The following is a 26,053-nucleotide window of genomic DNA, read 5'->3' on the forward strand; positions in this document are numbered from 1 at the left end:
CTCTGAATCACACTCCATTAATAGATTAAGGCAATTAACTACTCTTCCCTTCAAAACCAAGATGCATAGTGAAAAGTTTTCATTAGAGGTAGGTAAAATAGTTTTATAAGTGCTATCCAGAGCCTCCTCCAAACACTTAAATAGATTTTTTTTTTTAAATGTAAGGTTTGGAATTGTTCAGGTAAGCCTGGATCCAGAAAAAAAACACTTTTATGGTGTGATAGACTACTCACATAACTAAGTTAAGCTTGTGCTTTAGAGTTTTGCTGTATTGGGCAATAAAGCTGTGTTCAGAGATCCTTCACTTTTCCCCTCATTTTCTTCCATATTGTACCAAACTTTCCCTCATTGTGGGAAGGAGGGGGTGGGACATGATTGTCTGTCAGTGCTACTGTCAGTGCTACTCATGTATCTTTCAAGCTGCTACCGCCCCTCCTATTGGCTCTGAGTGTAGCCCTTTTGTAGCTCTCCCAGCCTTTGGAACGAGTTATTGAGATCATGAGCTGAAATTCCTCCATACAGCTAAGAATCATGCTGCATCTAATCCACCAAGCCATCCACTGTTGTGAAGTTTCTGTGTCTGAACTTGGTGCATTCCATTAACCAGAGAAAAAATTAGACACGCTTTTCATTCAAAGAGATTCTACTCACCGAAAAACTGCCAGATCTTTTCTGCAAACATAGAATTAGTAGCACCTTCCTTTTCTGTATTCCCTCCCCATTTCATATCCTGATGCTTGTATTGGTTCAACAACAAAATAAGCATTTCTCTCCACATTAGTCCCTAACTAAAATGATAAATGCAAACAGTACTGTGTAAGCTATCGAGATACAGTTTATAATGTAAAATTGTAATTATTGTGAGTAATTTCCATAAACCTTGGAGCAGTAGTTGATTGGTATGCTTCTCAATTGTGAATATTATTTACATGGTGACTGTTTCCTAAAGTTTAACATTGAGAGAATCTATATTGTGCATTGTATATTAATCTCTAGCTGTACTGAGTCAAAAAATAAGTTGTCAAAAAAAATCCTTGTGCCTGCTAACTTATTTTTTCAGAGAGACCATTTTTTCAGCCAAAGGGCTGTATCTTCCTTGCACAATTGCGGAGGAAGTTAATAGCTTTCAGTCACAAGAGCCATAAGGATGACCCTGAAATGGCATTAGATTGTTCCATTCCAACGTTCTGAAAACTTCTAATAAAGAAAGCCTTTAGCAGCAAATACACATCCAAGAGCTTGAATGTATCCAAAGACTCTTGTTAGATAGGAAATACTTTAAATAACTCATAAAAATGTAGTTCTGTTTGAGTGAAAGAAGAGTTAAATCAGTTTGCTTTAAAAATACTGTCTCTGGGGAGCAAAATATCAAATAATATTAAAAAAAAAATTTCTCAAGAAACAAGCATACTCAATTGTCCTCACATAAATGCAGTAGCATAAAATAATGTGTGATCTTATCATATTTCCCAAGCTAATCAGAATGAGCTAAATTGTATGGAAAATCTCTTTATTAATAATAAAAATTAATAAAAGGTACATACACCTAAGTGTGCCAGAAAATGACACTGGTGACTTAGTATCTGGCTGTGTTACCTCAAGTACTGACTTAAACCATAGCGTCAACATTATTGTTTGTCATATATTTCCATAGTGCTTATGGGCCCGGGTCAAAGACCAAGACTCCATTGTGCTAGATGCTATGTACACTGAATGAAAAGATGGGTCCTGCTCCCAAAGAGCCTATATTCCAAGTTATTGGGGGAATCTCATGATGCTGTTGTCTCTTTAAGTAGATAAGTTCCATGGCACTGCTTGTCCATTTTGTTCACTGAGGACTGGAAAAACCTGTGGCTAGAATTCCATGCTGCCTCCGAGATCTCATTGTCATGATTGTCTATCTGCTTATTAAGAAAGGAGACCGGACTCCCCCACCCTCATGAAATCAGTGATAATTTTTTTAATAATCTTCGGTTATGAATCTTGGGTTGCCTTACAAGATGTGGAAATAGATTGCTGTTTGATCTAGATAATTATCACCATCATTATAACCCTGTCTCTTCTGCTCTATCTTCAGGATGAAATGAGGAATTATACTCAACATAGGCTTCTTTATCAGTTTCTGTTTACTGAATCTCTCATCTAGTCTCTTACTTAACTCAGTGAGCCAAATTATGAATTCTGTTATGCCACATTTTATGAGATGAGAATTCAGCTAAATGAGTCTTGGCAATTTTGGGGGCCTGGAAAGGTTGCAAGACTTCTAAAAGCACAGCAGCAAAATGCAATGCCATACACATAGTACTTCTCTGGAACCATAGTGGTTGTAGAGTTAAAACAAACAACTCCTACCCGCCCCCAATTTATAAATATATTTAAAAAAGCAGGCACCAAGTTTAGTTCAATATTATTCATAAACTTTTGGGCAAGTATTTGTTATAATATCTAAAAATGTGCATTGTATGTCCTGTCTATTACTTATTGCTTTTGTTTAAACATTTCAGTCAGTCATTCAGAGAAGCAATACCATGTGGCTTAACTAACTAATCACACAATGAATCAAGCATAAGCAAACAGTTTAGAAATATAAATAATTATTTATTTTCATTTATTTATTTTTAATTTATTTATTTTAAATAAACCATAGAATGAAAATAATCTAATAATGAACAATTTAAAACAAATAAATCAATGAAAGAGAGTAAATTCTTAACAAATAATAAACCAATAGTTTGAACAGATGTCCTCATTGATTGGGTCATCTTATTCATTACCAATCAAACAAAGCTCAATGCAAATAAGCTTTTGAATGAAAGTATAGCTTATTATTATTTATTATGTTTAAACTCATCAACAAGTTCCAATTGCTATGCAGAATATGGAGTACACTTCCAGAGCAGGTAATATTTCTGAGGTCAAGCAACAATGGCCTTATCTTTATTCTTCTTGGTTTGTGTTCTTTCAATTTTGTGAGTGTTTCATTTTCTTTCTAATAAAATACAGCTGTTAAAACATTACACTTTCTTTTCTAACTGAAGGGATGTTGTAATCTTGATTTTTGTGGTAAGAAGTAACAATTCAGGGCCCCGATCCTACAGAGTAGGCAACTACTTTGCATTCTGTGAGTAATCCCACTGAAGTCAATAGGGTTACTTGCAGTGTGTACAGTTAAGCAGGTGTCTAAGCTTTTGCAGGATTGGGGCCTAAATTTTCTTATATAGACCTCACAATGCACGTGGGTTGCATTTCTATCATTACCATATCATCAGAAATAACCACTAGATTATCATTCACAAAACATAAACTGGTGCTGTAATCCAGAAACTAATCAATAAAGCCATTATCACCACAGTGAACTTCTAGCATCTTAAATTCTTGACAGGGCATTCAGAAATATTCCTCAGACAATTTAGAAGTGTTTCTATTATTGCTGTTCAAGAAAAGCTTTTGTTGGCATAATTACCACTCAGCATTGCAGCATAACATAGGTTCATACAAGATGCAAGCCACTGATCAGTCGAAATAGTATGTGAGTAATTTTGCAATGTGTGAAAGACGTACAACTCTTTCACTGCAGACAGCTGTGGTTCAAGGAATTTTGATTTCATTTATCTGTAATATAGAGGTGCCGTGGTGGTTTGGAAGTTTGTAAAAGTGCAGACATCTTGGTCTCTAGGAATAGAGCAAGAGTCAGGGTAACAAAGTCAGGCTGATACTGACTTTAATAATGTGAGACTTGAAGGCCTAGGTGAGTGGAAAAGAACTGTAAGGAAGGTTGTTTTGACCTTATATTAGATAAGAATGGAATGCAGACTATGGCAGAAATTAATGAGAAAAGTAAGATATAAGAAGGAATATGTATAAACAAGATGCGGTTGTTAATCATTGTTGTCAGTAACAAAAGGTATAAATGCTTGCCCTAATTGTTTATCTAATGGAGACCTGCCTGGGACAGGGGGAACCCGCCCGTGTGTACTCTCCCATTGCAAGTGTCAGGAAAATAAACTGTCTCTGACTTGTTGCAACCAACCTGAGAATAAGACTCTGTTTTCTTCCCCAGTGACAAGTATTTATTTTTTATTAAGATCAAAGCAACACCATGAAAGGGGAAACTAAATAGGTCCTGGGTATTTTGAAAGAATACTTTCAGTAAGACTTTATATGTCAAAAACATATTGCCTAATGTGACCAGTTACCACCTGGAACATTCAGAGATTCCAAGGCCAGAAGGGATAACTGTGATCTACTTTGACATCTCTTATGCTTCTATGCCCTTTGTTTGTCTGTTTTGATCTTTGGCATGTAAGCTCTTTAAAGCAATGCAGTGCTTCTTTATGTTGGAATTGCTGTACTTTTTCAGGCTGCAACCACACACAGTCTCTTCTCTAGCACCCCAGTCCATGTCTCTAATTTCTTCCTCTGCTTCCCCACATAGAAAAGCACCTTAAGGGCTTACTCCTGGTTACACTATGGGAGCAGTGATGCCTGATACCACTGAGCAATGATGGACCTCCCAAGTGAGGTGTTGTGCGCTTCACCTGGGGATGCTGGAGAACTGGTGATGGTGGTATGGAGCTGATGGCTATGGAAGGTGTCCCTTGGGATCACTCAGTGAACTATGGGTGCCCTCAGTTGGGACCTGATGTGTTTACCCTCATGAATATGTTGAGACTGGAAGCCCCTTTTACAGTGAAGGCAGGTAGCCACATTTGTCTGCCTCACTATCACTGAAAAGTACTCCCAATTACTGGAATAGAAGCACCGGGGCGGCTCTAGCAATTTCGCCACCCCAAGCACGGCGGCACACCGCGGGGGACGCTCTGCCGGTCGCTGGTCCTGCGGCTCCGGTGGACCTCCCACAGGCTTGTCTGCAGATGCTCCACAGAAGCCGCTGGACCAGCGGACCCTCCGCAGGCACCTCTGCGGGAGGTCCACCGGAGCCGCCTGCCACCCTCCCGGCGACCGGCATGCCCCCCGTGGCATGCCGCCCCAAGCACGCGCTTGGCATGCTGGGGCCTGGAGCCGCCCCTGAGAAGCACTGTCTAGAGCATTGTGAGGCTCTGTTCTCCTACTACTACTATCCCCTCCATCCCCCTCCCCCATCACTCCTCTTTGACACTTCACCCTCTCATCAATTATCCTGGTCATATTTTTAAGTCTGTGTCAGTGTCCTACTTCTTCCCACTCTCCAACCCTCCTCTCCCATTCCCTGACAAAATGAGGCACTGGAAATTGGACACAATATGACCACTAGTGGAGTTCTTGTTCTGGTTCAAAAATGCCCAAACATAATTAAATGTTTCAAAATTTGATTGAAACAAACATTTTGCTGTTTCCAATGTTTTTATTATTTTTTAATAAAACATAACTGACTGTGACTATTCTGGGCCAAAAGTTTTGTTCCTCAAAAAATGTTTAAAACAGAATGATACAAGTTACACCCAAAAAGTTAAAATGTGTAAGAAAATAAAACATGGACTTTATTAATAACCATATGGATTTAAAGGCAGTTGGTTTATTGAATACTGCAGTCATGTGAGTTCTCGGAATGCTGTGGTTTTGGCTAGAGAGAAAACATTAGTTGTGCTGATTTATTTTAAAAGGTAGGTAGGGGTGTGTGTGTGTGAAATTCCTCTCTTTCCCTACTTTACCCTGGATACATACAACCATTATGGAGAGGCAGTGGAAACTAGATTCCATTATCAAGCCTTATTTTTCCCCTAAAACTATGGATTTTGGGGGTGGGGGGAATGGCCTCAAAACTGACAGATTTACCCTGAAAGTATGGTCGACTGTTTCTGTAAAGTTTGAAGAAAGTTGGTCAAGCTGTGTTTGATTCACACATTGTTTAAAAAAATAGCCTAAAATAAACAGTTGAATTGTATGCTTTTTTGGGGGGGGGACACTTAACATTTAAAAAAGAAAGGCTCAGTACTATCTTTTCATATCTTCAATATAATCTCTTTAAAGTCTTAAGCACCAGCTATATATGGGCTATATATAATAAGTTTTAATTGGGAAAACGTCAATTTGTTTTTCTTGTCTTGTCTTGGTATAAGCTCTTTGCCATTGACTTCAACAGGAGCACAGCTGGGCCCCAATTCAGCAGAGCACTTAAGGTCTTGCTTTTAGAGTGTTATGTTTCTTGCATCAACAATGTAAGATTAAAGTGACAAAGAGTCCTGTGGCAATTCATAGACTAACAGAAGTATTGGAGCATAAACTTTCGTGGGTGAACACCCACTTCGGCAGACATGTGGTGGAAATTTCCATATGCAATATGCAGGCAAGAATCAGTCTAGAGATAACGAGGTTAGTTCAATCAGGGAGGATGAGGCCCTTTTCTAGCAGTTGAGGTGTGAACACTAAGGGAGGAGAAACTGCATTTGTAGTTGGCTAGCCATTCACAGTCTTTGTTTAATCCTAAACTGATGGTGTCAAATTTGCCTTGCCTTTAATTGCTTGGGGGATGTGAATATAACAAGTGCTCTGTTATCACTTAATAACTATAACTGCTGTGTAAAACAAAGGTGTTTTTTTTCCTGAAATTGTTATTTCAACTGCTCATAACTTGAATATCACTACAAGAGCAACTGCATCTTTCAGCACCTTGGCCAGCAACAATCTATTACAGGGAGCCTTTTGAAAACAGGAGTTTCAAGTTAAGTCCCCACATCCATATTTAAACAGTTGCCAGATTATCAAAAGTGCTGAGTCCAAACATCATCTCATGAGATCAGTGAAGAAATTCTCCACCTTATGCATGTATGGGGAATTTGGCTGCTTTGTCCTAGCGGAGAAACTCCAAATGGCTACAGCATGGCCATGAATACAGCCCCAGAATTATTATTTTCCTTTCCCATGATGAACCTAGGAAATATAGGAAACCAAATGACATCAGTCCTGTTGCTTTTCCTACAACTGAATTTGCCTCCGTCTGTCACTGCTTTTTCACCATCATAATTTTCTACTGATGGAATCAGTACTGCCTCATAGGAGGCACTCAGTCCATCACAGTATTAGGCTGTTAATTTCCATAGTTTACAAACTAAAAAAGGGGGCAGGTGCCCATTTAGGGACCAGTTCTGCCATAGTTGCTCCTATTGAGTGGTAACACAATCAGTATAAGCAAAGGTGGAAGAATCAGGCTCTCAAAGACTCTGGAATTGCCAAATAAAGTTTCTCAGTAAGAGCCTAGCATTGATAATTTGTTCTTCATGCCACTTATAGCCTAGAGAGAGAGCATCATTTGTCGTGTGATTCCTGGAATTGCCTCTGCTCAAAGTGACAGTTGTATAATAAAATTACAGTGCCAGAAACACTGAAGGGCTGAGCTTTTGATCTTGTTCTTAGGATTACTGCTACTTTTCTTGGATGTTAAGGTCCATAATGACAACACAAAATTGAGGCTCACTATTCCTAAAAATATGAACATTTTTGAGTAGTTAGCATAGTTATTTGGGTGGTAGCTCTTCTCTTTAATTAAAACAAAAGTTTAAAAAAATATTTTTCTTTAATATATTTAAAAAGCGTAATACTGAAGCTAATGGAACTGTCATATTGGCATAATTCTAATATTAGCTGCACATTAATGTGAATCATATCATATAAACGAGTAATGACAATTCATAATCTCCACTGGAAACTCTTTTAAATATTTACTTATCAGTTGTACCTAATTATCATCTGTCAGAAGCAGTTTGCTATACAAATGTAGAATAAACAATAATTTATTATGATGTGTAATAACAGCATGATCAAGCAGCAGAGAGACACAAGAGCTACATTTCATATTTATTCACACTATCACACAAATAATTAAATGTGACTATAGAGTAGATATTTCTTACAGTAGAATAAAATGAGCACAGTGAACCAGATTCTCCCCTCCGTAACATACAGACGTAGAGTTTACCTCAATCAGTGAGGGAAGGATCTGGCTCAGTAAAAAGACAATATACTGAAACATTCTTTCTTTCTATTACTATAATTGTATTCCATATACCTAGCAAAGTTGTGTAAACTAAATTTTACTTTTAAAAAAACTTTTCTTTTCTTTTTTTCCCCCTGAAGGGTTGTTGCACAGTGATTTTCTGTATTGGATGATGTCTTTTGAAATGATCTGTCAGTATGCGGATCATTGCTTACACAGCCTGGAAAATCTCAGCTATGCCAGGTAAGTTTGCTTTTTATTACAATTTCTTGTTTATTTTCTAATTTATTTAACAAATACCTCAGAAACTGGGCTTTTTAGAAAGCAATGTAATCTTCAGATCTGAGAGTAAAACCATGTGCATATAAAACAGTTGAAAATAAATTCAGTGGCATTTCATATATTGCATTAGGAAACATGGCATAATAAATTGACATCAAAGTAAACCTTGTGCAGATATTGACAAACACAAAGATTTATTATATCAGTTGGAAGGTCACTCCTGCAAAATATGTTATGGTTCTTAATTAATAGTTTAAAACATCCAAAATGTCTGATTTATATATATTTTTTCCTTGGGAAACGTTTTTATAAGTAAAGAGTTAACTACCAAACCAAACCAAAAAAAAAAAAAAAACAGGCTAAACATAGTGGTATATGTAATCAGCCATGTACAAGTCTTCCAGTAATGCATCAGACTTTGTGCACAATGTGGCATAATTCTAATGCACTCATAGAATCATAGAATTCAAGATCAGAAGGGACCATTATGATCATCTAGTCTGACCTCCTGCAAGATGCAGGCCACATAAGCCGATCCACCCACTCCTGAACCAATTCACTCCCTTGACTCTGCTGTTGAATGCTCCAAATCATGATTTAAAGACTTCAAGTAGCAGATAATCCACCAGCAAGCGACCCCTGCCCCATGCTTCGGAGGAAGGCGAAAAACCTCCAGGGCCACTGCCAATCTACCCTGCAGGAAAATTCCTTCCCAACCCCAAATATGGCGATCAGCTGAACCCCGAGCATGTGGGCAAGACTCTCCAGCCAGACCCTCTGGAAAAGGCTAACAATATCCCAACATTGACCCTTTGTACTAATTACCAGTGTGGCACGTTATTGACCTATTGACTAAACCCGTTATCCTATCATACCATCCCCTCCATAAACTTATCCAGCTTAATCTTAAAGTCATGGAGGTCCTTCGCCCCCACTGTTTCCCTCGGTAGGCTGTTCCAGAATTGCAATCCTCTGATGGTTAGAAACCTTCATCTAATTTCAAGCCTAAATTTCCTGACTGACAATTTATATCCGTTTGTCCTCGTGTCCACATTAGCACTGAGCTGAAATAATTCCTCTCCTTCCCTGGTATTTATCCCTCTGATATATTTAAAGAGTGCAATCATATCTCCTCTTATCCTTCTTTTGGTTAAGGAAAACAAACCGAGCTCCTCAAGTCTCCTTTCATACGACAGGCTTTCCATTCCTCGGATCATTCTAGTGGCCCTTCTTTGTACCCGTTCCAGTTTGAATTCATCCTTCTTAAACATGGGAGACCAAAACTGCACACAATACTCCAAATGAGGTCTCACCAATGCCTTATATAACGGGACTAGCACCTCCTTATCTCTACTAGAAATACCTCGCCTAATGCATCCCAAGACCGCATTAGCTTTTTTAACGGCCACATCACATTGCCTACTCATAGTCATCCTACGATCAACCAGGACTCCTAGGTCCTTCTCCTCCTCCGTTACTTCCAACTGGTGCATCCCCAGCTTATAACTAAAATTCTTGTTAGTCATCCCTAAATGCATAACCTTCCACTTCTCATTATTGAATTGCATCCTGTTACTAATACTCCAGTTTACAAGGTCATCCAAATCTCCCTGGAGGATATCCCGATCCTTTTCCAAATTGGCAATACCTCCCAACTTGGTGTCATCCGCAAACTTTATCAGCCCACTCCTACTTTTGGTTCCGAGGTCAGCGATAAATAGATTAAATAAAATCGGACCCAAAACCGAACCTTGAGCAACTCCACTGGTAACCCCCCTCCAACCCTTCAATACGACCCTCTGCGGTCTCCCCTTTAACCAGCTCTTTATCCACCTCTGGATTTTCATTTCGATCCCCATCTTTTCCAATTTAACCAGTAATTCCTCATGCGGTACCGTATCAAATGCCTTACTGAAATCAAGATATATTAGATCCACCGCATTTCCCTTGTCTAAAAAATCTGTGAACACATGACCAAATTCTGTTCTGGTACACCTGTTCAACCCCTTTGAAGTCAATAGAACTGCTCCAATGAGAGCAGAATTGACCTATTTATTCAACAAGGTATTCATGGCTGCATCATAACATTTTTGCACGCCTTAACAATTGTCTTGAAGAAATATCTAACACAGCAAAAAAGGGAATTTATTTTATTTTTTATAAATATAACTTTTTGGGTATCGTAACACATCACATTAACAAAATATTTTATCTGTTTAACAAAAAAAAAATTCCTGATGGTTCTTTTGGTTACCAAGAATATTATAAATTAAGAGTTAATAGCAGGGGAAACCCAATAATCCCTGACATACAGGGATCATAGAAACAGCCTGGTCCAAAGCTCATTGAAGTCAATTAAAGTATTTCTATTGATTCCCAAAGGCCATTGATTAGGCTCCAGGTTCTGCAAAGTTGAAGAACCTTTGAGGAATAGCTTGGAAAGAGGGGAAGACAAGCAGGAGAAGAGCTAGAGAAAGGGATTTCAGAAGGAAGATACCTGGAGAAAGGATTGGTTCTTGGAGGATTTTAGGTGAAGGGAGATCCAGGGTGTGACCCAAGGACCCCTAAATTACAACTTTCAAGGGGGGTTACAAGGGTATCCTTACTTATCCTATATTCTGGTTCACCAAAGAATGTTATGTGAAATCTTAAAGAAAGTGAAGGCCATGCTTTAAGTTGGACTAGATGACTTCCTGGGGTCTTTTTCAACCCTAATCTTCTATGATTCTATACTGGCCATTAATATCATTGTGAAATGTATATACAGAGAGTGCCAGGAGTTATGTATTTATATTGAAAATATGTTCCTATAGTCTGTAGCACAGCAGAGGTGGAGAAACTGGTTTCCTGTCAGACAAAATATGTTAATTTACAGGCAGAGAAACAGACAAATAAAGTGTTGTTAGCTAGCATATTTACATACAAAGTCAGAGATACAAAGTCAACAAGGAAGAGCACACAGGTGAGGAAGAGAATCTAAACTTGAGATATATTTTAATGGTTTGCTAGACTATATTTGGGGAACAGGGAAGACACCCTGTCATCCTGCACCTGGGAAGCAAATGAACAGTGTGTTTACATTCATGAAAATGGGATCTCAAGCAACCTTGGTTGAAATGCTTTAGCTGATATTTGGGGTGAGAAACTTCTTCATACAAGAGGCTAGCTGTTAAGTTTAGTCTCTACAAAGTGTGTTATGATTTTGTTTCATATGTGACCTTTTGCTTCCATTATCCTTACTCACTATCTCTCAAATCTTTTTGGTAATGAACTTTTCCTTGATTTCTCTATAAATATGTCTAAGTCCTATGGTATTAAGGTCCTGATCCTGAGCTGAATCATACAAGCAGATGTGCACACTGTTCCCTTGGGGACAGCAAACCTGGTATTTCTGTGATTTTTTTCAGTGGATGAGGGGCTGGGCATTACAGGGGAACATTTCAAAGTCATTTGTTAATCTCCAAGACAAAGTAAAAGGCTGGAATAGCCCTGAGGGGGGAGAGTGGGTGACGAACAGGCTGGTCATGTTAGGGAGCTGACACTCCGTTAAGCATAAGCAAGTCTACCTCATGCTTGGGGAGGGAGGGTATCAGTGTGACTCTCAGTCCTCCTAGATACCCCAAGAACCATTGCATAGGGATAGTAAGTAGATGGGAAAGACCAGGGGAAGGGAGCTACATAGAAGGGATCTCACAGAGGAGAATCTGAAGAGAGGTCATAAGGAGGTTTGGGGATAGACTGGGAGAAGGAATCTGGGGTGGAGGGGAGATGAAAAACTGTGATTGTAATAGGTTTTAGAGGCCCTCCCCATTTTATGGGATCCATCTCTGTTCTTGTGGTCTCTAACCTCTTATTAGTCACATAAGTAGGAAAAATCATTACAGAAATCAAAGCTTCTGTTACATTCAGGGGCGGCTCTAGGCACCAGCAAACCAAGCTGTTGCCTAGGGCGGCCAAATCTAGGGGGCGGCAGGCTGGGCCGGTGGACCTGCCGCAGTCATGCCTGCGGGAGGTCCACCGGAGCCGCGGACGACCGGACCTGCCGCAGGCATGACTGCGGAGGGGGCGCTCGTCCCGCGGCTCGGCTGGACCTCCCGCAGGCATGACTGCGGCAGCTCAAGCGAAGCCGCCGGACCCGCGAACCATCCGCAGCCGTGCCCGCGGGAGGTCCGCTGTTCCCGCGGCTCCGGTGGAGCTCCCGCAGTCATGCCTGCGGCAGGTCCGCTCGTCCCTGGGCTCCGGTGGACCTGCCGCAGGAGCTCAACCGGAGCCGCGGGAAGAGGGGACCCGCCGCGGGACCGAGAAAGGGCGGCGCAGCACACCGCGCTGCCTGGGGCAGCCTAATTTCTAGAGCCGCCCCTGGTTACATTCATTTCAAACAATACAGACCTATGTGAGTGCTGCAATTTTCCTCGAAGTGCAGGGCAAAAGCCAAAGGATGAAATGCCTTGAAGTGTGATAGTGAAGTACTTTTCACTTTTAAGATATAATGGGCCAGCTCATTACAGTTGGAGTAAAACTGCAATGATTGATTTAAAACACCTAAGGATCTAACCCAATACATCTTTTGCTCTTACTTAGCACTTCTGAGACATGAGGCTCTCAAGCTGCTTTATGGAAACATTACAATCTCCATTGTACAGAGGGGGAAATTGAAACCTATCTGTCATATATACCTCAATAGTGCCTGAGCCCTGAAGAGGTAATTTAGATCTGCAAAATCCCAGACTGGACTTCACAGTGGATTTTACTCTACTCCTCACTGGGGTTAAAATAGCACTTCTAAGTTTTTTTTTTCTCCATGTTAGTATTTCCTTGCCTGTTGTTATGGAAGGAAAGAATCAGCAAATAGATAGATCTTGGAGCAGGTTGTGTTCTTATGTTTAGGCTTTGGCTTATTCTTACCTCTTCTGGTTGCTTTGGAATTTGCTATGCACACTTATAAGCCTCAACTTTTCCCCCAGGAGAAGTCATCTGTCTCTAAGCTGGCTGCAGCGCACCGCAAGCGGCGCTGCGCGCGCTGCGCTTAGCGCTTTAAAGCGTAGCCAAGCGCCAGCGCCCAGCGCTGCTCTCCCAGCGCTGTCCCCCTCCCACTCCTCCCTGTGGGAAGTGCATGTGCTGGGCTGCGCTGCGGCTGCGCGCGACCACACTGGCTGGCCAGCTTTGCAGCGCCGCAGCGCGCTGAGCTGTGTGTTTCACACCCTGCTGCAGCGCTGCAAATTTGTAAGTGTAGCCAAGCCCTGAGAGCCATGTATGGTGAATCAATTTCTAATTAAACTGGTCTTGCAGCTTCAGACCAAAGCTTTGAATTGCTACTGGGAGCTAACAGTGGGTGTGGATCACTGATTTAGTCTGATCTTGATATCTCATCTCTTTAATGATCTGGGTGACTACAAGAACAGTGAATTACATTAGTCCTGTCTGGAGGTAACAAAACCATAGATCACCATCCTTGTCCTAGAGGGTAACCACCCATAAATTCCTACTAATCTGGAGCTGGAATGGCACATGTCTTTAGACTGCTGTCTCAACATTCAGTGTTAGTTATGAGTCTATCAGAACCTTGATTGAGGAGCCATATTACTTTGACAAATGGAAGACAGAAATAAAAGGAGAGGCTGGTTCTTGGATAGCTTCTTGGACTGTTTTTCCCCTTCCCAGTAACATCAGAGATTGAGTTGTACAAGGCCATACAGTGAATTATTGTCAGCATTGGGAATAAATTCCTTGTCTCTTGACTCCTACGATTTGCTCTAATCACTAAATTTTGCTGCCTCCCTTACTCATAACTTCAAATTATCACTTCTATTTTTGTATTCTGTCTTCCATTTTGTATTCTCCGTTGGAAAAATCAAGTGACCCTGACAAGGTCAGGTCATTAAATTTCATTCCAGATAGATACTGGACACATAGTTGAATGACTATGACTAGGGAGTCATCGCAGAGTGATCTAAGGCTATCAACTTTGATGGCCTGTTGACTGCTGGCTGAACCCCATTGAGCAACTAACTCTCTACACAGAAGCCTGACTGGGGGAAAGGACTGGTGTTTCTCAGGGTGGGCATGTGGCTAAAGAGAGAGAGATTGTATTTAAAAGGCAGGGGGAAGCATTCACTGCCACATTCAAGAATAACTGCCTAAGAGACACAGAGAGAGAAAAGACAGAAGGGACCCTACCTACCCTGAAATGCTGACAAGACCCTAGACATGAAGGAGTGAGGAGGAGTGGGGTGGGTAGAGGAAATTTTATTTTACAAAAATCTGTAATTCTTTAATTATTTTTAAAAGTAAATACACTGTTCTTAAATTGCTTTGCTAAACATGTGTTCCTTATTTGCCTATAAAAATGGGAGATACGAGGACAGTATAGTACCACATCCCAAAGAAAAGCTCAGACAAGGGGTCTGAATATGGGAGTGTGCCTTATTGATCCAGAGCTAGGAACAGTGACCAGGCTCTCTCCAAACCCAGCAAACTTATAAGCATGTGATACCAGCAACTGGGTCCATCACAATAGACTGGTGTCCATCCAGAGGGTGATGGTGACAGGGCCCACTTTAGACAGATGGCATCCATTAAATTATGTTGAGAGTAGTTAAGCATTGGAACAAATTGCCTAGGGAGATTGTGGAATCTGTCATTGGAGGTTTTTAAGAACAGGTTAACAAGCACCTATCAGTAATGGTCTAGTTATTTCTTAGTCCTGCCTTGAGTGCAGGAGACTGGACTGTATGACCTACTGGGTTCCTTCCAGTCCTACACTTCTATAATTCTATTAATTTCAGCTATAGTCATCTTTCTGTTATGGTGAATAAAAGAAATCTCACATTTCTCCCTGTTTCTCAGGTGCATCACATAAAGCAGCTTGGTGATACTGTAACATTTTGCACTTAATGACAAGCTAGATAAATGGGTAAGAACCACCTTGCTCTTTGTGATCAAAAGCTTTCATTTGAAATGCTTAGATCTTTAAGTTAAGGTCTTTGCTACTGGCATAAGAAGGCATTGAATGTCTGGATCTCTCAGCTTGCAAAATGATCCCAATTGTTATCAAGTGACCTTAAGGTTTTCTTCACTACTTTAGCTTGAATAAAGTGAATCTTACATTCAAATGACCCTATGACAGCCATTAGGAGAGAAAATTGTAACTTCTTCAAGATTAAAGGTTCAAACTGTGATGATTATACCTTTTAGCCCCACAACTGGCTTTTACCCTGATCTCTGTAAGCCTGTTAGCTTCATCATGTTGAAGAGATTATGACATTTTCCTAAGCACCTGGGGGAAGCATTTCGTTTCAGTTCAATGACTAAACCATTCTCTGGGACAGCTGTATCACCCAGATGCGTCCAGTCTTTTTACGCTGAAGTCTTTCTAATGTTTATAAGGTTCTACGCAAGTGGAAAGGGGGGCAAAACCTGTCCATTATGATGTGTGATTATAGGTGGGTTTTTTTAATGTACTTATTCAGAACACCTCAGATAGATAGAAAAGTCAGAGTGTACAGGAGACATGAACTAGCTTATCTTTAGTCATATACAATTTATGCAGTAGGTTTGTGAGAAGAGTTCATAAAAAATGTACCTTTGAAATAATGTAGTTTTTGTAAGTCAAGACTGAATGTAGTTACATAGTAAAAACTATAACTTCTTAGTTACAAATCTTGAAAATTACCTTTTTGTCATGTCACTAGGAATGTCTTATTCATTAGAGGATGTTATAAAATAGCGAATAAACAACATCAGCCTGCAACAAAACTTGCATTGTAATAATAGTGGAAATTTAAGTTTCCTCATTAAACACAAAGTCATTCATGGTCCCTTCTATGTCAAAGAAAGAGACATTTTATAAATCAAGTGTCCCTTTTGAATCTGAGATAGCAATCTGACATAATTGCTACTGCAAAACTCAGTTAATTGCTCTTGTCTATGTTCACCTGCATAATGCAAGATACCTTTTCAGGGACTTCTGGAATAAGGGGCAATTTCAGAAAGTGTGAAGAAACAAGAATATTTTGTGAGATACTAGATTCCTTAAAATCAAATACTTGGTATAAAATCATGTAAAATTATAATTATCCACACAAAGTCAAATGTCTGCCTCTTAACGTGAAAACAATCATAGAATCATAGAATATCTGGGTTGGAAGGGACCTCAGGAGGTCATCTAGTCCAACCCCCTGCTCAAAGCAGGACCCCAACTAAATCATCCCAGCCAGGGCGTTGTCAAGCCTGACCTTAAAAACATCTAAGGAAGGAGATTCCACCACCTCCCTGGGTAACCCATTCCAGTGCTTCACCACCCTCCTAGTGAAAAAGTTTTTCCTAATATCCAACCTAAACCTCCCCCACTGCAACATTACTTCTTGTTCTGTCATCTGGTACCACTGAGAACAGTCTAGATCCATCCTCTTTGGAACCCCCTTTCAGGTAGTTGAAAGCAGCTATCAAATGTTCCCTCATTCTTCTCTTCTGCAGACTTAAACAATCCCAGTTCCCTCAGCCTCTCCTAATAAGTCATGTGCTCCAGCCCCCTAATCATTTTTGTTGCCCTCCGCTGGACTCTTTCCAATTTTTCCACATCCTTCTTGTAGTGTAGGGCCCAAAACTGGACACAATACTCCAGACGAGGGCTCACCAATGTCGAATAGAGGAGAATGATCACATTTCTTGATCTGCTGGCAGTGCCCCTACTTATACAGCCCAAAATGCCATTAGCCTTCTTGGCGACAAGGACATATTGTTGACTCATATCCAGCTTCTCATCCACTGTAACCCTAGGTCCTTTTCTGCAGAACTGCTGCCGAGCCATACGGTCCCTAGGCTGTAGCAGTGCATGGGATTCTTCCGTCCTAAGTACAGGACTCTGCACTTGTCCTTGTTAAACCTCATCAGGTTTCTTTTGGACCAATCTTCTAATTTGTCTAGGTCCCTCTGTATCCTATCCCTACCCTTCAGTGTATCTACCACTCCTCTCAGTTTAGTGTCATCTGCAAACCTGCTGAGAGTGCAGTCCACGCTATCCTCCAGATCATTAATGAAGATGTGAACAAAGCCAGCCCCAGGACCGACCCTTGCGGCACTCCGCTTGATACCGGCTGCCAACTAGACATGGAGCCATTGATCACTACCCGTTGAGCCTGACGATTTAGCCAGCTTTCTATCCACCTTATAGTCTATTCATCCATCCCATACTTTTTTAACATGCCAGCAAGAATACTGTGGGAGGCCGTATCAAAAGCTTTGCTAAAGTCAAGGAATAACACATTCACTGCTTTCCCCTCATCCAGAGAGCCAGTTATCTTCTCATAGAAGGCAATCAGGTTAGTCAGGCATGACTTGCCGTTGGTGAATCCATGTTGACTGTTCCTGATCACTTTCCTCTCCTCAAAGTGCTTCAGAATTGATTCCTTGAGGACCTGCTCCAGGATTTTTCCAGGGACTGAGGTGAGTCTGACTGGCCTGTAGTTCTCTGGATCCTCCTCCTTCCCTTTTTTAAAGATGGGCACTACATTAGCCTTTTTCCAGTCATCCGGGATCTCCCTGATTGCCATGAGTTTTCAGAATAATGGCCAGTGGCTCTGCAATCACATTCACCAATTCCTTTAGCACCCTAGGATGCAGCTCATGGCTTGTGCTCATCCAGCTTTTCTAAATAGTTCAGAACCACTTCTTTCTCCACAGAGGGCTGGTCACCTCCTCCCCATACTGTGCTGCCCAGTGCAGCAGTCTGGGAGCTGACCTTGTTCATGAAGAAAGAGGCGAAAAAAGCATTGTGTACATTAGCTTTTCCACATCCTCTGTCACTAGGTTGCCTCCCTCATTTAGTAAGGGGCCCAAACTTTCCTTGACTTTCTTCTTGTTGCTAACATACCTGAAGAAACCCTTCTTGTTACTCTTAACATCTCTTGATAGCTGGAACTCCAAGTGTGATTTGGCCTTCCTGATTTCACTCCCGTATGCCTGAGCAATATTTTATACTCCTCCCTGGTCATTTGTCCAATTTTCCACTTCTTGTAAGCTTCTTTTTTGAGTTTAAGATCAGCAAGGATTTCACTGTTAAGTCAAGCTGGTCACCTGCCATATTTACTATTTTTTCTACACATCGGGATTGCTTGTTCCTGCAACCTCAATAAGGATTCTTTAAAATACAGCCAGCTATCCTGGACTCCTTTGCCCCTCATTTATTCTCCAAGGGGATCCTGCCCATCAGTTCCCTGAGAGAGTCAAAGTCTTTTTTCTGAAGTGCAGGGTCCGTATTCTGCTGCTCTCCTTTCTTCCTTGTGTCAGGATCCTGAACTCGACCATCTCATGGTCACTGCCTCCCAGGTTCCCATCCACTTTTGCTTCCCCTAGTAATTCTTCCCGGTTTGTGAGTAGCAGGTCAAGAAGAGCTCTGCCCCTAGTTGGTTCCTCCAGCACTTTCACCAGGAAATTGTCCCCTACACTTCCTGGATTGTCTGTGCACTGCTGTATTGCTTTGGGGGCAGGGACTGTCTTTTTTTCATGGTGTCTGTGTACAGTATGTCCCTGATTGGGGCTTCTAGCTACTATCTTAATACCATTAAAGAATAATAATATGAAACAGCCCTGTTTATGCGAGGATGTTTTTTGACAATGGGTTAAACTGCTGCCTGTCTCTCTCTTATTTCTGTTTTAACCAGTTTCTGATCTTTACAAACCTTGCTTCCTCTTTTGTTAAGTAGATGGAGAATAATTTCTTTCTAAATATTTTCATGCTTGGCAAGCATTTTTTTTTAAAAAATGAATTTGTAAATTCCTCATTGTCTTCTCTCTCTTCTTTTACTCACTGCAAATAGCATTTTTGTGTTGCCTTCATTGTCAGTGCTAATAACAGCTAAGAAGTGATTGCCATTTCAATGTGAATGATATAAATTCTTCCCTTAAATCCAGTGACAGATCATATGCCAGTCTATACCCTCTGTCTCTGAACTTTGACTGTTAGTATTTATGGGCTACAGAGCAACTGCTTTCAGGGCATTCCATTATTTCACAAGATTCTATTTTGTGACTAAAAAAAAAAAGGAATTTGACAAAAATGTTAGAAGATTGGCAGAAGAAAGGTTACTTAGCCTTTAGAACCTTTTAGAGTAGGATGGCATTTTAAGAGCTTAAAAAGGTACAAGTGCACAGGGCACAGACTCTTTAAATAGGAACAATTTAAGTAAATCATGCATTTGAGAACAGGGAATTTGTATGTACATCTCTGTGCCCAACCTGAGCAACATATGCATAATTTTCAGAAATGTTTTGTGCTCATAATTTCACACAGATCCCTTATCTTATGATTATTTAACAGACACATCCCTCTCCAATTTGCACCTTTATTTTCACAGTGAACAGGTTATAATAGTCCTTTTCAAATGGTGACTCTAAGCAAGGGAAATATTGCCAGTAGTTAGCAAGCCTATTTTCACTGATACTGAGACAAAAGCATTAATTGATGTATCCAAATGATCTTTAACGTCTCTCATTTATTAATTACAGATTCTCTATCCTTTCTCCTGAAATACCATTTCTGAAAGAGCTAAAAAACATAACCCTTTGCATATGAAATATATTAGCAGGGCAAAAGCACTTTCTCTCATCTTAGATTCCCCCCTTCCCCCAATTAATCTAAGAAAAACATAAAAATGCCATAGCTTTAGCATCTTTTCACATTCTTCTGATGAGGGTCAAGTAATGAGTAAGTGACTATGGGCCTTAGTGAAGAAGTGAGCCTTTGCATCAGGAGAAGGTGGATAGAGTTGGCGCACTGGGACTGGGATGCTCTTCCATATGTAAGCACAGCATGGAAGAAATCATGAAGATGGGAGTGAGAGGGAAAAAAAACAAAGGAAGCATTTGGGCTGGTATCACTAATAGAGTGAAATAGCTGAAGAGGTATGTGAGAAAGCGACGGGACATAAGCCGAGGCAGAGTTGTGCAGGATCTTAAAGGCAAGGAGTTAAAGCTTGATAGCATGAGCAAGGGGAAGCCAGTTGAGGGATTCAGGGAGGGGAGTGACCTAGTCTGATCAGGATGATAATTTTGTTAGTGAAGTTTGGATGAACTCATGGTAAGACCAGAGAGGATGAAGTGTCCTGGGGTCCAGCTTTTAAAATTAAATAAATAAGTAAAGATAAATGACAGGGATGAAGTGGAAATATCTTTCTTGCCAGTTGTAATGACTGTTCAAAGACACTTTTGGGTATTTGTTTTAAGACATTTGGTAACTCTTAGATAACTGTAGAATTAATTTACAACCTTAGGGCAGGATTGTGATCTGCCCTTTTGACAGTGCAAAGGGGAGTACTAGATCCAAAAGCATCCACATATTCCATTGCATGAGCTACCTCCATCAGAGATCATAGCACAGGAGAACAGGAGGATATTACTTTCCATGGATCTACTACTCTACCTTCCCACAAAGGTGGGTGAAGCAGTTGAAACAGGGAATAAATAGATGGAGTGTTGGATCCAACTCTGGAGAGCAGAGCTACAATGGAATAGAGGTGGAAGTAATCTGCTACTAGCAGCAAACTATTTCTCCCATTGAGGAAGGGAGCAGACAGAGAGAGAAATCTGGCTCTGAAAATTACAATTTCCTGCCTGGTCTGTTTCTACAGCTATCTGCTTCCCCTCACTGCAAGCAGATTGTATTTCAAAATCCAGCCTTTAATTAGCTGGTTCATTTAATCAGTGTCCACAGGAAAGGGCCTTGTTTTGGCAACAGTGCTCCCCATCAGAGCTCTCCCATCTGAGAGTAACCTGAGAGACAGATCCCCATGTTACCTTGCAGAATTGTCTTCACTTCATTGACCACATTGGGACTACTCCTATGCATAAAATCAGCATGTGAATGATGCTGAATTGGGGCCTGAGAAAGCTAGCACTGGTTTTATATGCTTTGGGGCACATATGTGAGATTTACAATATTTTTTTTTAAATAAATAGCTTGTCTGAGATTGGGACTACTTTTATGGTATGTAGATGTTATTGTTTTTACGGCACCCAGATGTTATGGCAAAGGGCACAACAATAATAAATATACTCTAAATAAAAAAGTGAATTTCATACAGATACAAAAAAGACTCTCTATAAAAGCATTTCAAGATAATTTGTACCTGTGCTTGCTGCTGAAAGTCCAATCCATAAACTTATCATATTTACCTACAAAACTGGCACACTTAAATGTGACACTTCCTCATATACAGAACTACGTTAGAAGGCTTTCAATTTTTCGATAGTACAATGCTGAGATCAAAGAGATCTTGTAGCTTTGGCATGTTTTCTACAAACAATTCACCTAGATCTAATATGTAATTATATATTTTAAAATGTATTGTCTGCTTGCATTTTTAACTGGCTTTTAGAATACAAACCTCCCAGACATATGGATTACACCTTCCAGAGATGGATAAAGGATGCACTAACACTGAGCATGGAAATTCCAGCATTTGAATAGCTCAATACTATGGTGTAACATACTACTCAGGATACTCAGAGATGTGAGCCACTGGGCTACCTGTCTGCCTCAGCAAGAGTTAACTCTCTGCCTCAGCTCCCTGCCACACTAGTCTGTCTCCCTCACCAACAAATTCCTCAAGACTCTCCTGGCCTAGACCTTGCCTAGCAGGTAACAGTAAGTGAACTCCAGTCCCTGAGTTCCTCAGAGATGTTTATCTGCAATTCACAGCCCCTACCACCGTGCATTCACAGAAGACATTAAAAGCAGCAAAGAGTCCTGTGGCACCTTGTAGACTAACAGACATATTGGAGCATGAGCTTTTGTGGGTGAATACCCACTTCGTTGACATGAATCCGACGAAGTGGGTATTCACCCACAAAAGCTCATGCTCCAATACATCTGTTAGTCTGTAACAGGGGTAGGTAACCTATGGCACGCGTGCCGAAGGCGGCACGAGAACTGATTTTCAGCAGCACTCACACTACCTGGGTCGTGGCCACCAGTCCGGGGGGCTCTGCATTTTAATTTAAATTTTAAATGAAGCTTCTTAAACATTTTAAGAACTTTATTTACTTTACATACAACAAGAGTTTAGTTATATATTATAGACTTACAGAAAGAGACCTTCTAAAAACGTTAAAATGTATTACTGGCACACGAGACCTTAAATTAGAGTGAATAAATGAAGACTCGGCACACCACTTCTGAAAGGTTGCTGACCCCTGGTCTATAAGGTGCCACAGGACTCTCTGCTGCTTTTACAAATCCAGACTTACATAGCTACCCCTCTGATAGAAGACATTAAGTTTGCTGTTCTGTTAAAGAGCCAGTACATCACAGCTTATTTTATTTAAATTGGGTAAATATATCCTTCCCTTCAAACACAGCATTACATTGGTTTAGAGTGAAAGTAAAACAAGTTTACTAACAAAAGAGCATAGCTTAAGTAACATCAAATAAAATAGATTAAGGTTAGAGATGGCTACAAGCAAATGAAAGTGAAAACACATATCTAAAAGACTAAAACTTAATCTGGCAAGATACAGTTTTTCTTTAAGATGGTTTCTTTCATCCACAGTCTCCCAGGACCATCACAGAGATCAAATCACTTGGTTTCTTTGTCTCCTGATGTAAAGAATAAAGATGAAGTCTCTCTCTGTTACTTATTTCCCCAAAAGGATGTCTTTCTCTTACAAGTCAGGAAGGCCTCATGGGGATTCAATCTCCTGTGTGTCTCTGGGTGCAGGAGACATGTTAATTCTCTGTCTCTTGAGTTCAGGTTTGGAATAACCCCTGCGGATTTAACTCAATAGCTTAGTTTACTGCTAATACATATATTGAGAAAACCCCACCTGCTTATCATCTTTACCTAGAATAGATTATCTTGTCTTAAACATGTTTGATTATGTTTGCCAGAAGCTGTGAATAGGTGAGAGGGGATGGATCATTTGATGATTACTTGTTCTGTTCATTCCATCTGAAGCACCTGGCATTGGCCACTGTCAAAAGACAGGATACTGGGCTAGATGGACCTTTGGTCTGACCCAGTATGGCTGTTCTTAGGTAACATCATATAGAGGCAGTTCATAACTGCACATGTAAGTTTAACACATTCAATTTACAATTATATTAATAGCCTGCATCTTCTTAGCTTTCATTTGATACCTCACAAGGCATATTTTGTATAAATATTATTTCAGTAGTGTGCACGGTATGAATACAGGGGTGCCTAGGGTCACATACGGCAAGGCAATATTTGTTTAAATCTGTTCCATTTAGTGTTTGTGACTGTATGGGATTGGAAGCCGTGGACTCTCCTATCTACAGAACAGGTGTGACACAGAGAGTTGCTATATGTGCTTCTCCACAGTGTGCCTAATTTCACACCTCTAGAGCAGGGGTTCTCAAATTTAGTTCATGGCTTGTTCAGGGTAAGCCCCTGGTGGGCCATGAGACGCTTTGTTTACCTGAGCGTCCTCAGGTACGGCCGCTCGTAGCTCCCAGTGGCCATGGTTCACCATTCCTGGCCAATGGGAAGTGTTGGCCCAGCCTATGCCACTTCCCGCAGCTCCCATTGGTTGGGAACAGCAAACCACAGCCACTGGGAACTGCGAGTGGCTGTACCTATGGACGCTCAGGTAAACAAAGCGTCCCGCAGCCTGCCAGGGACTTACCGTGAACAAACTGCAAACCAAGTTTGGGAACCCCTGTTCTAGAGTGACGAAGAGGGGAGTAGAGTCTATAGGCTCTTCTAAACCTGGGCCTCTTTGCTGAGAGACTGTCCACAAAATGTGTTTTTTATGCTGTGAATAACTTGTCCAGTAGGAACATTGGACTGAGACCACCAATTTATTTCATAAAGGTCACCAAACAGCTATCAGAAGTTTAGGAAAGATGATTCTCTGAGGTGTTTCAGGAGATGTGTCCAGGGTACAATGTTTTCCAGTTTCTTATACTGTAGATTCTAATTCTGCAACTTTGATTCAATAATAAAACATATGATGCCTTGACAAACAAAGTACTAATTGGTGGAGTGATTGGAAAATACTGTGGCTTTTCAGCTTTGCAACTCTGGGCCAGTTTCTCCTCTCATTTATCCCAGTTTTCAACTAATTGACTTCGGTGCACTAACTCCAATTTACTTTGGTCTGATTCTGCATTTACACCTATGTTCTTTTAATAAAAGATCTTAAAGCAAGTAAGAAGGATCCCTCTATTGATATTCAACCCCATTTTATCTTCAGCTAAAATTATAAGAGACCGCCTTGCCAACTTTTGCCCTGTCTCTGTATCTCTGTAAAGGAAGAGGGCCCTTCTAATTATCTCTCTTTTCCCCTCTCTTTTGCCAGTGACTTATCATTTTATTCATATCCTTTCACCATTCTCAAGTCTCTCTCTGTATATATCAAGGGAAAAAAGAGAGAGATGATTGGGGTACCTCTTTCTTATTATTTTCATCCTCTCTGTCTCCTTTTACTATATTCTTGTTTTGCCTCTTCTTTGTTTTATTTACTTGACTTCTTTTTTATTCTTATTCCATCTCCATTCTCTCACTTATCATTCCATCATTTAACTCCTATTTGTCCACATGCTCGCTCCTCCCAAGGGTTCCTTCTATGTACCTCCTTTCCCTCCCATCATTCCTTGCCATCTCCTCTTTCAAGTTGCATCTATCTATCATTCTCTGGGATTCTAATACACCCCTCTTACTCCCCCTTTCCATTATTTAAAATCTGATTTTCAGCACAGTTCGATCAATTATCTTGTTCCACACTCTCAAACAACCCTGCTGACTTTTCCCATGTGAGCAAAGAGGATGTCCTTAAAAATCATTACATTTTCTTTTTCAATTTCTGACTCTTTAAGTTGAGAAAGCTTTTGAACATGAGTTCTTTTAAGAAACATAATACCCAAATCCAGACACTTGTCAGATGGAATAAATTTGAGCATGTCTGAGTATAATGCCTATCCTACTCATACCACAGGCTTTCACTTTACATACCTACTTTAAAAAAAAAGTCACAGCAAAAGTGACAGAAGATTTGCCTCTGCTCTATTTGTACGTCCCTGAAGACAAACTCAGAAGAATCTGTCAACTAGTCATTGGAAGATTCAGAAACGTGAAAATCACATGAACATACTGAGGCTGCTACCTGATTAATATATCTCACTTAAACAACCCAGCAACCTTGTATTTGCTATATAGGAAGGGCAAATGCCCTTCACAGAAACCAAACCAATATTTAAAAAACACAAGAATATATATTTTTTATTTTTTTTTAGATGTTAACCTTAACTTGAATGTTCTAATGATAATTACTGCTTTACAGTATATAAGATTTAGAGAAATGGTACCTGGACTATAGCAGTCAAACTAGCACCTAATGTTAACACACACATGTATGTGCATTTTCCTTTTGGCATTGCACAATAATAAGCTCAAATCCAATCTTCTCATTCTTGTTTGTATACTGAAAATATTTAACAAGATACACAAGTGAGATTAATCATCTTTTCAGCTCTCTGTATCATATTATAATCTCAACAGCAATAGAAAGAAGTGATTAAAAGAGAATAAACCAAAGGCAGGTGCCAGCAAAACTAAAGGAATGATGTTAAAAGACTGCTGAGATCCATTTAAAAGTGACCATAGGCGAAATGTTCTCACTGTATTCAATGCAGAATGGCATGTTGCAGTTGCAATAACAATTATACAAAGGTTACTGGAACAACAAGAGTGCAGACAGGAAAATTCCCTCTATTCTAAGCAGTTGCTTTGGGTCAGTGTACAGTATGTTTCTGTCCGAAGAACCAAATCATCAATGTCATATAATTAAGACTTCTGAAAATGACCAGCACAGAAAACCTCC

The 26,053-nt window shown here is 40.3% G+C and overlaps 1 long non-coding RNA gene across 3 annotated transcripts in view; it reads left to right on the forward strand.

The window, feature by feature from the left end:
* LOC120407135 overlaps positions 1–26,053 on the forward strand; it is a 179,935-nt gene that overhangs the window by 38,579 nt on the left and 115,303 nt on the right. For all 3 annotated transcript variants that reach the window (XR_005599812.1, XR_005599811.1, XR_005599813.1), the window contains exon 2: positions 8,074–8,176. This is a non-coding gene — a long non-coding RNA (uncharacterized LOC120407135). The remainder of the gene's footprint in view (positions 1–8,073; positions 8,177–26,053) is intronic.

Source organism: Mauremys reevesii, linkage group 5, assembly GCF_016161935.1.
Source record: "Mauremys reevesii isolate NIE-2019 linkage group 5, ASM1616193v1, whole genome shotgun sequence".
Lineage (NCBI taxonomy): Eukaryota > Metazoa > Chordata > Testudines > Geoemydidae > Mauremys > Mauremys reevesii.